The following is a 15,333-nucleotide window of genomic DNA, read 5'->3' as shown; positions in this document are numbered from 1 at the left end:
ACCAATGAGGTTTGGGATATGTCCCAGTGCTTAGAAGTCAGCCTTCACTGTGGCCAAATCCTCCACCTGAGGGAATACAATGTAGCTGCGCATGTGTTCCATCAGGGCAGACAACACTCTGGTCAGCACGTTTGAGAACACAGGCTGTGACATCCCTGCTGCCATGGCCACTTGCCAGGAAATAGAGCACTGACAGGACCTGTACAAGGTGGGGGATACCAGTGGGATGGCGGATAGCTGAGATCAGGTCTGGCTCCAATTGTGCACACAGCTCATGGATTGTGGCCCTATCAAGTCTGTAGGTTAGGATAATGTGCCTGTCCTCCATTGTTGCCAGGTCCACCAGGGGTCTGTACACGGGGGGTATGTCTCCATCTCCTATTCATCCTCACTGGTTGAACTCTAGGGTGAAAAACGGTGATCAGATGGTCACATTCAAACATATCCTCAGACTAATATGCCTTGCATTTTTTTACAGAAACAATATGTGAATGTGTAGGTCCGTTGATGTGCCTATGCCTGCTGTGACACAGTTAGGGGCCATGGCTTGTTCCCCCCTGAAATGGCGGCCACCTGACCTGTGAGGAGGGTCAAGTGGAAATGAGATAATTCCGCTGAAAGTTGTGCGCCGTTGCGGGAGGCGGTCGATGACCGCCATGCAAAACATCATTGAGGCCTACGGGTTCTAGGAGCCAATGGTGATGTACGCCGGCGGTGACGGTACGCACCGCTGCGGACGTGAGTGCCATTTTTTATCTGTTCACTCACTTGCTACCTGACCTTCGACAGGAGAGGACCTACACTGCAAGTGGTGCTGTGACTTGTGTCTGGAAGCGACCATGGCTCGAGGTTCTGGGGAAAGGGCCCCTCCCTTCACTTCCGAGGAGTTGGAGAGACTAGTGGATGGAGTCCTACCCATTACCCTTTACTTTATAGTCCTCCAGACAAACAGGTGAGTACACTGTGAGCACGATGCATGGGGCATGAATGTATGGAGTGCTGTTTATGTAAGCCTCGTGTGGGGGAGCTGAGGGGTCCTGGGCAGAGTGCTACATGTTTGATGGGCAATGTCTGCGTAAGGGGATGGGAGGGATATGGTGGGCCATGAGTGTAACAGTCCGGACAGTATGACTAATACCTTTTCTTATGTATCTTTTTATGCAGGTCAGCGCCCATCAGAAAAAGGTTATTTGGTGTGCCATTGCCAAGGAGGTACAGACCCTGGGGGTCTTCGACAGGCGGAGCACCCACTGTCGAAAACGGTGGGAGGACCTGCGCCACTGGGCAAGGAAGACGGAAAGGGTGCCCGTCGTACCCTGGACCCCCTGATGTTCTACATCCTGGTGGTGGCCTATCCGGAGTTGGATGGAAACTTGAAGGCATCACAGCAGCCACAAGGGGGCGAGTACAGATTCAGAATCATGAAGTTGAGCGTCTTGAGGTGTTACCTGGGTGGGGGATGTGGGTCTGTGGGTGCCCCTAGGCCAAGACGAACACGGCAGGGTAGGTTGCATGATGGGCAAGCTTAGATGCACTCCAACCCCAATAATGCTAGTGGGCATCTACTGCTGGGCATGGTCTTGTGGGTTTCAGGTGTGCAGCTAATGGCGTTAGCCATTGTACCCCATGGCCTGGTGACTAGCATTGTAACTGGTATTGCATGGCCTAGTGCATAGGGCTGTTCCCTGTGAGTTGTGTACGCCAACGGTGGTGGTGTTGTTGCTGGCATTGACCAAGGGTTTCCTCTGTCTCCCCCCCCCTTTTTGTTTTGTCACCCTGTCCTTGTGTGCATTAGCATCATCTGGCGGAGGAGCAGAGGCACCTGCGACGGAGGGAGCTGCATCCCACATGGGCCTGGAGGCCGAATCCACCGACGGTGAGGGCACCAGTGGGACGGAGGGCGAGGGGAGCACCACGACAGAGACAGGAGGGGACAGTTCTGACAGTGACACCTCCTCCGATGGAAGCTCCCTGGTGGTGGTGGACACCTCTGTGCCCACCCCAACTACAGGTACAGCTGCCAGCCCCCGCACCAACACCGCCCTCCCAGCAGCCCAGCAGCGAAATTCCCGTGCCCGTTCACCGAGAAGGGTGGGCATATCCTTCGCCCCAGGTACCTCAGGCCCTGCCCCAGTCAGCAATGCTGCCCTCAGTGAGGAGGCTATTGACCTCCTGTGATTCCTCTCTGTTGGGCAGTCAACCATACTGAATGCCATCCAGGGTCTAGCAGGGCATTTGCAACAAACAAATGTATTCCTGGAGGACATTCACTCTGGTGTGGCCGCCCAACAGAGATCATTCCAGGCTCAGGCCAATTCACTGATGGCAGCCATTGTCCCTGTCTCTAGCCTCCCACCTCCAACTTCCTCTACCCAGTCCCATTCCCCTCAACCCCAGCCTATCCCAAGCACACCTTCAGACCAGCATGCACCCAAATCAACACACAGAAGTGGCTCAGGCAAACACAAGTACTACACTTCATCCCACAGCACCATCCAGATGCAAACACACCAACATCTACTGCCTTCACTGTGTCCCCCTCCTCCTCATCATCCACCTCCCTCCCAGTAGCGTCTCCACTCATACCTGCATGCACTACATCCTCATCCACTAAATCCATCACCAGCACGCCTATCACTACACGTCCCTTACTAGCAGTCACCACCCCCACATCCATGTACATGTCCCCTGTGTCCTCTCCCACTGTGTCTGTGCCTCCTCCTCCCAAAGTACACAAATGCAAGCACTCAGACACCAAACAGCCAGCCACCTCACGACAGCATCCAGCCCATGCACCTGCACCCAGACACAGCAGACAGACACCTCCTACAACCACTCCCTTTTCCTCCAATCCCAAACCTTCACCCTCTTCCAGCTCCAGTGTCCCTAAATCCAACCGTGACCTATTCCCTGCCCCCCCATCCTTCACTTCGGGCCAGGGTGGGCAGAACCCAGGCCAGCACCTCAGCAACCCAGTCCACGGCCACTGTAGTTTCTGCAGCTACTGCCTGTGTGAGAGGCTCCAAGGAGGCTCTCGTCAGCACTGCGAGGGTGCCTGCACCACCTGCCAAGGGCAAGAAGGGGCCGCCAGCTAGCAAGGGCTGGAAGAGAACACCAGCCAGCAAGGGGAAGGAGGCACCACCAGCTAGCAAGGGCAAGGAGGCACCACCAGCTAGCAAGGGCAGGAAGGAACACCAGCTGGCAGAAGCAAAGAGGCACCACCAGCTGCCAAGGGAAGGAAGGGAACAACAGCTGCCAAGGCCAATGTAAAAGGAACAGACGCCACAGACAGGATGGATCTGGTGCCTGGTGCTAGAGCAGCATCTGTGCAAACAACACCAGCCATGGCACTTCAGCCATCCAAGGCTGCAGGGGAAGGGCTGGAACCTCCCTCCACCACTGACAGCACCGCCACCGGCACCGCCGCTAGCACCGCCACCTTCACCGCCACCTGTACAGCCACCTGCACCGCCACCAGCAGCACCTCTGCCAGCAGCAGCAGCCCTAGTGGGCAGCCATCCGAGGCTGCAGGGGAAGGGCTGGAGCCTCCCCCCACCACTGACAGCACTGCCACCTGCACTGCCACCTGCACCGCAGCCTGCCCCGCTGCCAGCAGCAGCTGCCCCAGTGGGCAGCCGCCCGAGGCTGCTGGGGAAGGGCCGGAGCCTCCCCCCACCACTGGCAGCACCGCCACCTTCACTGCCGCCAGCAACGCCACCTGCACCGCCACCTGCACCACTGCCACCAGCACCGCTGACAGCAGCACCACTGGCAGCAGCAGCAGCCCCAGTGGGCAGCCGTCCGAGGCTGCAGGGGAAGGGCTGGAGCCTCCCTCCTCCACTGACAACACTGCCGCGAGCCCCGCAACTGCCACCACTGAGCAGCCATCACCGCCGGCCAGCAGTGTGTAGTCATGGCTTCATGGGCTGTAGTGCGTCCTGGCCCCTGCAACAACCGTAGGTGTGACACCCAGGTGAGAGACTGTGACCTTGCACCATCCAGGATCTGCATCCCAGGGCACAAGGCCCCCTCCAGAACCGGTGGAAGAAGGCATCCACTCACCCCCTCCTTGCCAGGATGAAGAACAATGGGCACAAAGCCCCCTCCAGAACGAGTGGAAGAAGGCTTCCACTCACCCCCTCCTTGCCAGGATGAAGCACACTGGGTACAAAGCCCTCTCCAGAACCAGTGGAAGAAGGCATCCACTCGCCCCCTCCTTGCCAGGATGAAGCACACTGGGTACAAAGCCCCCTCCAGAACCAGTGGATGAAGGCATCCACTCACCCCCTCCTTGCCAGGATGATGCCCATTGGGCACAAAGCCCCCTCCAGAACCAGTGGAAGAAGGCATCCACTAGAGAGACTGTGGCTTTGCACTCCCCAGGACCAAGCAGTGGGCAACCCACCCTCCCCAGGACCAAGCAGTGGGCAAACTACCCCCTAAAGAGACTATGGCCTTGCACTCCCCAGGACCAAGCAGTGGGCAAACCACCAACTTGAGAGACTGTGGCTTTGCACTCCCAAGGAACAAACAGTAGGCAGACCACCCACTAGAGAGACTGTGGCTTTGCACTCCCCAGGACCAAACAGTGGGCAAATCACCCACTAGAGAGACTGTGGCCTTGCACTCCCCAGGACCAAGAAGTGGGCAAACCACCCACTAGAGAGTCTGTGGCTGTGCACTCCCCAGGACAGAGTGATGGGCATGTGGCCCCCTCCAGGAGCAGTGGCGTTGTACCATCTTCCAGCTGAGGTGCCCCCCATTCCCCTTCCCCCTGAGGTGCCTGTGTATCTTTGACCTGATGCCCCAGCAGTGTAATCTCCGTATTGAAGCAGGAGCCAAGTGTGGCCTTTGCCTATGTGTTATGGCCCTGTGGGCCATGGACATTTTGCATCGGGCATTGTCCCTCCATTTGTATATTTTGTACATACTGTTTTGTGCTTTAAGGACATATTTATCTAACTTTTTAATATTACACTTACTTTAATCAATTCCTTTGTCCTTGCGTTATTCCTGATGGTTACAGGGTGGATTTGTAATGTTGCCCTGCCCCGCGCTACTCACCTCCTCTCCTGCTTCTTTTCTTCATCTGTGTTCTTCCTCTGTGCTCTTCTTCTGTAGTCTTCATCTGTACTCTTCTTTCTTTCCTGCTCCCCGTCTTCTGTCTTCATCTGTGTTCTTCTTCTGTGTGCTTCTCTCTCTCTCCTTTGCACCGCGACCTGCGTGTGCTTTCTTCTTCTCTGTCCCTCTTCTTGGCTCTTCCCTCTGCTGCTCGTCGCTCCTCTTCTTCTTTACCTTCTTCTGTGTTCTTCTCTCTTCTGCTCTCCCGCTCCTCTTCTTCTTTACCTTCTTCTGTGTTCTTCTCTCTTCTGCTCTTCCGCTCCTCTTCCTCTTTACCTTCTTCTGTCTTCTGATCTTCGGCTCCTCTTCTTCTTTACCTTCTTCTGTGTTCTTCTGTCTTCTGATCTTCGGCTCCTCTTCTTCTTTACCTTCTTCTGTGATCTTCTGTCTTTCTGCTCTTCCCTCTTCTGCTCCTCTTCTTCTTTTACCTGCTCCTGTCTCGTCTCTCTGACCTCCCTCACTCGCCACCCCCTCTGTAACACCCCTATCTACCTATCTCTCTATCTTTCCCCCTCACTCGCCACCTCCTCTGTAACACCCCTTATCTTCCTATCCTTTCACTCTATCTCTCACCCTCACTCACCTCCATCTCTGCAACCCCCTATCTTCTATCTCTCACCCTCACCCACCTCCACCTCTATAACTCCCCCTCCCCTATCTTCCTAACTTTCCTCCTAACTTTCTTCCTAAACTCACCCCCACCACCCTTAACCCCACCTCCCCATCTCTTCTCCCCTCCACCTGTCCCCCCTCCCTCTGCTTTCCCGCCGCCACCTCCTGCATGCCCCGCCCCCCCAGCTCCCATTCGTCGCCCCACTCCCGTCCCCCACTGACCCCTCCTCCCTCTTATGGCGGCCGCTGCATGACCGCACCGCTGGCGCGCCAAAGGCAAGCCTGTCTGCGCCCGTCTGCGCCTGGCCCGCGTCCAGCGCCACGACCCCTGGCCCTCAGCACTCCCAAACCCCGCTGCACCGCTACGATCCCATCACCCTCCACGCCCTCAACCCAGGGCGCTCCAGCACCTGCTTCCAAGCTAACCCGAAACGTACCCACGGACCCTTCGCATGTCACACCTGCAAACTTACCTTCCACCACGAAACAACCTCGACTACCATCCCACACGCCATCAACCACCTCAAATGCATCCTGATCAACGCTCGATCCGTCCACAAGCACGCCGTTGAACTCTGGGACCTCTTGGACTCCACCGCACCAGACGTCGCCTTCATCACTGAGACCTGGATGAACACCTCTTCGGCCCCCGACATCACCATAGCCATCCCCTAAGGCTACAAGATTTCCAGGAAAGACCGCACCAACCAAGTAGGAGGAGGAATCGCCATCGTCTTCAAAGACTCCATCAGCGTCACCACCTCCACCGAAGACAACCCCCTCGCCGCCGAGCACCTGCACTTCCAGATCCGCACAGACCCCAGGACCACCCTCAGAGGATCCCTCATCTACCGTCCCCCCGGACCGGGCGCCCTCTTCAGCGACACCATCGCCGACTTCATCTCCCCGCACGCCCTCGCCTCGCCAGACTACATCCTCCTTGGCGACCTCAACTTCCATCTGGAACAGAACAATGACCCCAACACCACCGCCCTGCTCGACAACCTCGCCAACCTCGGCCTTAAGCAACTGGTGAACACCCCCACCCACATCGCCGGACATACGCTCGACCCCATCTTCTCCGCCAGCAAACGCGTTTCCTTCAGCCACGCCTCCGCTCTACACTGGACCGACCACAGTTGTGTCCACTTCACCTTCCGACGCGAGACTCGCCAACTCCGCACTCAACCCATCCCTCGTCGACAGTGGAACAAAATCCCCGAAGAACAGCTTTTCTCCACGCTCATCGACAACCAACCCACCTTCGCCGCCGACCCCAACGACGCAGCCCTCAGCCTCACGAACTGGATCACCAACTGCGCAGACAACCTCGCTCCCCTCAGACGCCTTCCAAGACAGTCCAACACCAAAAAACCTCTCTGGTTCTCTGACACTCTTAAGGAATCAAAGAAAACCTGTCGCGCCCTCGAGAAAGCCTGGCGTAAGGACCACACCGCAGACAACATGACTGCCCTCAAGAACGCTACACGCGAACACCACCACCTGATCCGCGCAGCCAAAAGGAATTTCTTCACAGACAGACTGGACAAAAACAGCCACAACAGCAGAGAACTCTTCAGCATCGTAAAAGAGTTCTCCAACCCCAACGCCAACGCCATCACGCCCTCACAAGTCCTGTGCAACTCCCTCGCCACCTTCTTCCATCGTAAGATTACTGACCTACACGACAGCTTCGGACACCAGACCCAGCCGACCAACACTGAACCCACACCCCCAGCCATCACCCTCAATGCCTGGACCCACATCAACACAGAAGAGACCAAAACCACCATGAACTCAATCCACTCCGGTGCCCCCTCGGACCCCTGCCCACACTTCATCTTCAATAAAGCCGACGACATCATCGCCCCGCACCTCCAGACTATCATCAACTCCTCGTTTTCATCTGCTACCTTCCCCGAAAGCTGGAAACACGCTGAAGTCAACGCCCTACTGAAGAAACCTACGGCTGACCCAAGCGAACTGAAGAACTTCCGCCCCATCTCGCTCCTCCCCTTCCTGCCAAAGTCATAGAGAAGACCGTCAACAAGCAGCTTACCAACTTCCTTGAAGACAACAACCTTCTCGACCCCTCTCAATCCGGATTCCGAGCCAACCACAGCACTGAAACCGCCCTCATCTCAGTCACAGACGACATCAGAACCCTGATGGACAACGGTGAAACAGTCGCCCTCATCCTCCTCGACCTCTCGGCTGCCTTCGACACCGTCTGTCACTGCACCCTAATAACCCGCCTCCACTCCACCGGGATCCAAGGCCAGGCCCTGGACTGGATTGCCTCCTTTCTCTCCAACCGCTCTTAAAGAGTCTGCCTCCCACTTTTTCGCTCAGACCCCACCGAGATCATCTGTGGCGTCCCACAAGGCTCCTCGCTCAGCCCGACACTCTTCAATGTCTACATGAGCCCCCTCGCCGACATCGTACGCAAGCACAGCATCATCATCACCTCCTACGCCGACGACACTCAACTGATACTCGTCCTCACCAAGGACCCCACCAGCGCAAAGACCAACCTGCAAGATGGAATGAAGGACGTCGCAGATTGGATGAGACTCAGCCGTCTGAAACTGAACTCAGACAAAACGGAAGTCCTCATCCTCGGTAACACCCGGACCGCCTGGGACGACTCCTGATGGCCCATGGCCCTTGGGACCGCACCGACCCCCTTAGACCACGCACGCAACCTCGGCTTCATCTTGGACCCACTTCTCACCATGACCAAACAAGTCAACGCCGTGTCCTCCTCCTGCTTCCTCACCCTCCACATGCTCCGGAAGATCTTCCGCTGGATCCCTGCCGACACCAGAAAGACCGTGACCCACGCCCTCATCACGAGCCGCCTGGACTACGGCAACACCCTTTATGCTGGGACCACTGCAAAACTCCAGAAACGTCTGCAACGAATTCAAAATGCCTCCGCCCGCCTCATCCTCGACATACCCCGCAACAGCCACATCTCTGCCCACCTGAGACACGTGCACTGGCTTCCCGTCAGCAAAAGGATCACCTTCCGACTCCTCACACACGCACACAAAGCCCTCCACAACAAGGGACCAGAATACCTCAACCGCCGCCTCAGCTTCTACGCTCCCACCCGTCTTCTCCGCTCCACCAGCCTCGCTCTCGCCGCCGTCCCTCGCATCCGCCGCTCCACGGCGGGTGGGAGGTCCTTCTCCTACCTGGCGGCCAAGACTTGGAACACCCTCCCCACCATCCTCAGGACCATCCAGGACCACTCCGTATTCCGGAGACTCCTCAAGACCTGGCTCTTCGAGCAGCAGTAACCCTTTCCCCTAGCGCCTTGAGACCCGCACGGGTGAGTAGCGCGCTTTATAAATGTTAATGATTTGATTTGATTTGTTGCATCTGTTTGTGTGTATGGTGTTGGGGGTGGGGATGTTGTGTGTTCTATGTGTGTCACTCTCTTTTTCCTCCCCCTCCCTTGTGTGCTAGGTGCGGTACTCACCGCGGTCGTCTTCGCCGCCGTTTGTGTTCCTGGTGTAGGAGGAGGGAGACCAGTATGGGAAATATGTGCAACTCAGGCTCCATGGCATTGTGGTTCTTCCTTGAGTGTCGAGAGGGGAGTTTCTTTCCCTTCTTTGTACTGTTTCTGCCATGCTTTTGATGGCATTGGTACCCCCCCAGAAAAGGTGGCGGATTGGCCTCCCATAATTCAATGGGCGGTAGATTGTCTTCAGCCTGGCTGTTGGCGGTCACCGCCACGGTGCTTCTTGCTACCGCCGTGGCGGTCGGTGTCTTCAAAATTCCATTTTTTTTTTACTGCCAGTCTGTTGGCGGTATTACCGCCGCTTTATCACCTACTGACAGGGTTGTAATGAGGGCCAGAGTGTCTAAACTCTGATAGATATTCCTTCCTTCAACACCTAACTTATGTAAAAGAACACCTTGTTTCCTTGCAGCTGAACATTTTTCTCCTCCAATGGACAAGAGGTGCGAGTCCAAAAGATTTTTCCAACGTTTCCATGGTAATATTTATTCCCCTTTTTCAGACAAAAAGGCAGGTGGCTGAGACATGCTGCTCGCTGCCATAATAAACTCTGGCAAATTTTCTTACTTGAAGTATTGATAACAAAATTACTATGATAATGGAAAATTATCAGAAGAAAGGTGATTTCAAAGTCTTTTAAATTTAGACTACAGTAACCTTAACTTGCTTATAATCTTATTCCTTTTCAAAGTCTTTCCAAAATAGATACCAGAAGCCTTAGCTTATTTATCCCATTCCTTTCGTTATCTGTTCCTGCTACTGAAACGATCCAAGTAGATTGACCTCAGTTGTGTGGGTCGAGAGTCTCAGCCCTAAGAAGTGCTCTGCTGCTGCACGCTAATAATTGAACGAGGTGCATGTTAACATAGCGAGCACCACAGGAAAAGAAGGTTCTGAAATTGTTGTGCTCGCAAACGATGTGACATCCTGCGGAAATACAGCTCTGCGGGTACACTGACCGAGACGGTGAGTGGTGTATGCGCTGCCGGTGCACTGACTGAGATGGTTAGTGACGCGTGCGCTCAAGGAACAAGTGATACACACATGAGCTGCTCTCTAAATTGAGTAGCGCGCTCCGCCGTTTAAAGCAAATTAAAGGCATACAAGACTAAATACTGTGTGAATACGATAAGTATAGTCCACATCTGTAAACTGGAAAACAAAAGTCAGGAAACTTGTTCAGTTGAGGTCCGATAAACTTCCAGGTCCAAAACGGAGAAAATCTGCTTCCGTCTGTAACGTGGATTTCAAAAGGAGAGGTTGGGGGCAATACCGGTTTCCTCCCAGGCAAGTCTTCGCCAGTATTGCTATTAAGCTGCACAATAAAAGTATGAGAAGTTATTTCTTGCCAAACCACCAACCGAAGCAGGCAGCCTTAATCCAAGCAATACATCAACTGACGAGTCACAGATCCCTGGGCTCCTAGAGGGCTTTATTACATACCCAGGTTCTGTTGCCATAGCACTGAAAGGTAATCAAAACAGTTAGCCCTTGCAGGCGATGCTTGGAGGCATGAATAGGTCCTAAATTGGGTGGAGGGTGTAATGTCCTTTCTCTGATGGCTCCAACTGTGTCGGGCCATTAGAGGAAGTATTTCGTTGAAAGAAGCAATAGACTGTTGATAGAATACTAAACGTCCACACATCTCTAAATGCTGAGGGTTGATGGGCAGAGTACTCCATTGCATTTGCAAAGAAGTACCCCGTTCACTAAGTCTAAACTCTAAGTCAGGCCCATATTTTGTAAGTGCTACAGTTGTTATTTTGTGTCATGCCATTGCATAAACCAGCTTTAGGATCAACGAATGCGTGGTAATCTTTGTTGATGATACTTATAGATATGGAAGATATTTTCATAGCTGTTTTAGTGGAAAAAACAGCTATGAAATGGTTACATGGAAAACGAGAAATTGCTCAGCCATATTCTGAATCATGATCTAGCACACACAACCAGGTCAGGGCGACTCATAAGGGTAGACCAATAATTTCCTCTAATCTATTTGCATCTCCCAGGCGGAGATAAGTGTAAATCAGAGAACTGTCAAGTTCTCAAGGGGAGCAAGGAGGAAATAAGAAGACCCAACTTCCAGCATTCACAGGTGTAAAATCTAAGACGATACATTACAACTCTCGCGATTAATGCCTTGAAGAGGTTTAGCCCATTCAGTTTTCAACAGCCAGAAGTGAGAGAGCAAATGATGGGGCAGTGAAACAATAGGAGAGAAATTTCAGTTTTGTGATAAAGTGGATATTGTTAGCTTGTTTCATGAATTAACCCACAAAGCAACGAACTAGAGCTTTCAGTCGATATCAAGATCATCTGAAAGGGCGAAGGACACTGTGAATACCAGGGAAATACTGCGAAAGCTCCAGTTGGGCTTTGAAAAGATTGAAGAAAATAACATATGTTTAGAACTGCTTGGTAATAAAGAGTCAACATGGCCAAGTGCAGTGTGGATGGGCCTACTTCTTCCAAACTAGAAACGAGAATATCATCATGATGGTGCCTAATGTAACTGGCAGGTGTAGCGATACCAGGGCATGTTCATTTGGGAAGTATTTACTTGTTCCAAAAAGTAAACTTTAAACTTCTAATGTATCTTGGTTACTTTGCAATTTATGAAACAATTGCCTTGAAAGTACCTTGAAATCAGTAACCATGTTATCATAAGAACGAAGGTAGTAATTCATAGTGAGCAGAGCATGAAAATTCTAAATACTTTTGAGATCTATTTCACTGACACTGTTTGTGCTTCAGGTTTAGGATATAATAGAGTTGGAAACACAGAGATGTTTGACAGGTATATCAAATGTGAAAGAAGGCACAAGGAACAGTAGTAAAGGCCATAAGACTTTAAAGTTCTCCTCATATTTGTATATCTCAGTGCCTTTCTAGTTCCTTTCTAGTTGAAGACATCCCCCATTCTATGGGTCTACTGCTAACCGACATATCATTTCATGAATGGTTGGCTTTTGAACTTTGAAAGGAGTGGAAACATTAATCTCTACCTTGGATCTGGACAACCAGGTTAGTGCTTTATGAGAGCTAAAAGGTCTGCACTCCCAGGTCACAAGTGAATATTGTAAATGTCAAGATGACTCATTCCTGAAATTTCTTTCAAATATCTATCTTTACTGACACACCACAACCTCAAACGTTTTCATTTTCTAACAATGATCTGAGTTCTGCATAATTAATATGGGCACTACTCCTGAAGGCACACCAAAGCAAGAACATTTCAAACAAGAAAAATTCTTATGCTAGATTCCTGAATATTTTCCATTTGAAGAAGAGTAGAATATTGACTATCTCATTCATTGTCTCCTGGATTCACTCAGCATGCAGAAATGTGACCACTCTATGATAAGCACTTGACAAACGGACAATGCACAAGAGCAGTGAAGAAGATCGTCAACGTTAAAAAGTATTATTTCATACCCAGGTCGGCTGCATTCAGATTTGTATGGTATTCAATTCATTTCCCAGACTGTTGTCTAACATCATATTTTGTTGCATTCATTTGAAGATCCTGTCTTGTGCTACTTTTAAACACGTTTTATCTACTAGAAATTGCATTAGGCTTTGTGAACAATTCATTCCATACTGGCTGATCATCCTCTGCTTCTCTAGATAAGTTTGTGAAGTGCCTCTGGTGTATAAGTTTATCCATCACCATTGACAACCAGTTTAAAAAATAAGCTACTGTAAAATAACATTAGTAGCAAAATCTAACTGCAGTGCGACCTTCCGTTACAAAAAGTATGGGAAAATCCATCCATTAATACTGCAACTGGAATCACTGATACTCCTGAGGTTCGATAGTATCAGGGGCAATTTCATCTCACCACTACATACTTTCCCATGTGAAATGGGGAATAATCTATGTAATTGGCACACTCATCAATTTCTCCAGGTTATTCCACAATTCCTGACACTTTTTCCACTGCTAACGTTTGCCTACATTTAACAAGAAAAATATGTCCATGGAAAACCCCCAATGTTCAGGGTTATTCTCACTATTCAGGTAGAAACTCCTCTTTCCTTCGGAATGTTTGAACCCTGTCCAGATAAGATATGACTCCTTTTGCATTGCCCTATGGTCAAAGCAAGTCCTTTGCTCTTCCGCTCTCTGGTTGGCTATCCTAAATGACCTGAAAATGCCTGCTGTAGGTATTGTCATCAGCATTTTGATGGTAGGATAAAACAGGAACTGCCAAGAAAACAAGCATTTGCAATGCAATGGGTCTCGCATTTGCTCAGGTTAAAGCCATTAGCGGTGTAAACTCCTAACTCCTTTCTTGCCACATAAACTGAAAATGAAAAGTAAAATAGTTTCACATAAGCAAGCCGACGGCTGCCATGAGCACAAAGCAGAGACACAAAAGGTAACACTAGTTCGCTCTCAGTGAAATGTATTGGCAAAAGTGGAATTATCCATATAACCAGAAAAAGTGCAATTATCCATGTAAACGGCAAAAGTGCAAATATCCATATAACAGGGTCGATGTCATACCAAGCGCTCAACTACTGCCCAGCGAGATCGCGCTTCCTACGAAATAAAGAGGAAAAAGTAGTCCAGAAACCACACTGAGCCTCGTATGTTTTCAGTAGTTGACCTGTGCGCTCGAGGTGGGCTAAACATCGGAAAAGGCATGACGAATGCATGCCTTTCACTAATTAACTCAAGTGAAATGTTTTTTTTCTTTTTTTTTTTTTTTTAATTTCAAAAGTTTTATTAAGAATATATAAGGCGGTACATACAGTATATAAATAAACTGTTTAGCTTTCAGAACATTGTTTTCGTTCTTTTACCACAATTGTTTCCATTGTGTACATATATACATGTATTGTCAAGTAATGAAAAAATTCCTAGTTGCATAGTAAAGTTTTGTACCCTTATCTTGAAGGAGAGAGGAAGACAGGTGGGGGAGGGTAAAGGGGAGAGAAGCAAGGATAGGGTAGTGTGGGGAGGGTGTTGATCTTGGGGTAGGGGAGAAATGAAAGTGTCATATGAATTGAGGGATAAGGGGGGGAGAAGTAAACAGAGGAAGGGTAATCAGAGGGGGATGTAAGATGAAAAGACTAGGGGTGGGCAGGGGATCTTTGTATCCTGAAGCTAGTTTTATCAGACCAGAGAGTTAATCGTTCTGTAGTTCTCCGTCTATTGTAATTACTATCTGGGGAGTTGGTAGTATGTATGTTAGATATGGTGGGGTCGGTTAAAGACTGGCTACTTCTTATATGGGTTGATTTCTCCATCATTGTTTATGTTAAGAGGTGACGTGTATTTATCATATTGATTAGTTCAGGGTCCCGGGTGTATGTCAAAATAAGAGGCCTACACGTTGGTGTGAAGAAAGAAGAAAGGGAGGAGGGGGGGAGGGAGAGTAGCTAGAGAGAGAGAGATGGGACAGTAGGAGATTAGATATATTTCCAAGGTCTAGGATTCTCAGGGGGTAATTGGTAGTTGGTAGTTGATGTTCCCTAATCATTGGTTGTTGGCCATTGTTCCTCCGTTGGACATCCTCCAGCCGCTTCATGGTCTCGTCAGGAATGGGCGCCAGACCTCCGCAAATAGTTCTGCTTGGTCCTGTAGGTTATAAATTACTCCATTCATGGGTGGCCGTTTTTATACATGGCCGTCATCCATTCTATCGGTGTGGGGGCAATACTCGATCTCCAGTGCCGGAGTATGCATATTTTGGCCGTGGCGAGCGCCTTATGGAGTAATCGTTTGTGTGCCCGTGATAGGGAGGGATACGGGTGAGTATCTTGTAGAATGATAAGTGCTGGAGGGGTCGGTTTTGGTATCTGTATGAAGTCCGATAGGGCAAGGTGTACCGCGTCCCATAAGGGCTGTACCGTTGGACAATGGTATAGGATATGGAGTTGGTCGCAATAGGACTCTGTACATCTCCACCAGTTAGCGTGCAGTATCAACCCTGCCCTGAGAAGTTTAACGGGGGTCCAGTGCCAATCCTGAAGGATTTTGAACAGGCAAAATTTCAGGTGTGCTTCTAGAATGTCTGGCCATTCTTCGTCCGTATAGGTTATCTCTAGTTTGTCCTGCC

The sequence above is a fragment of the Pleurodeles waltl genome, chromosome 10 (assembly GCF_031143425.1).
Source record: "Pleurodeles waltl isolate 20211129_DDA chromosome 10, aPleWal1.hap1.20221129, whole genome shotgun sequence".
NCBI classification, from domain to species: Eukaryota; Metazoa; Chordata; class Amphibia; order Caudata; family Salamandridae; genus Pleurodeles; species Pleurodeles waltl.
This window is presented reverse-complemented; position numbering follows the sequence as displayed.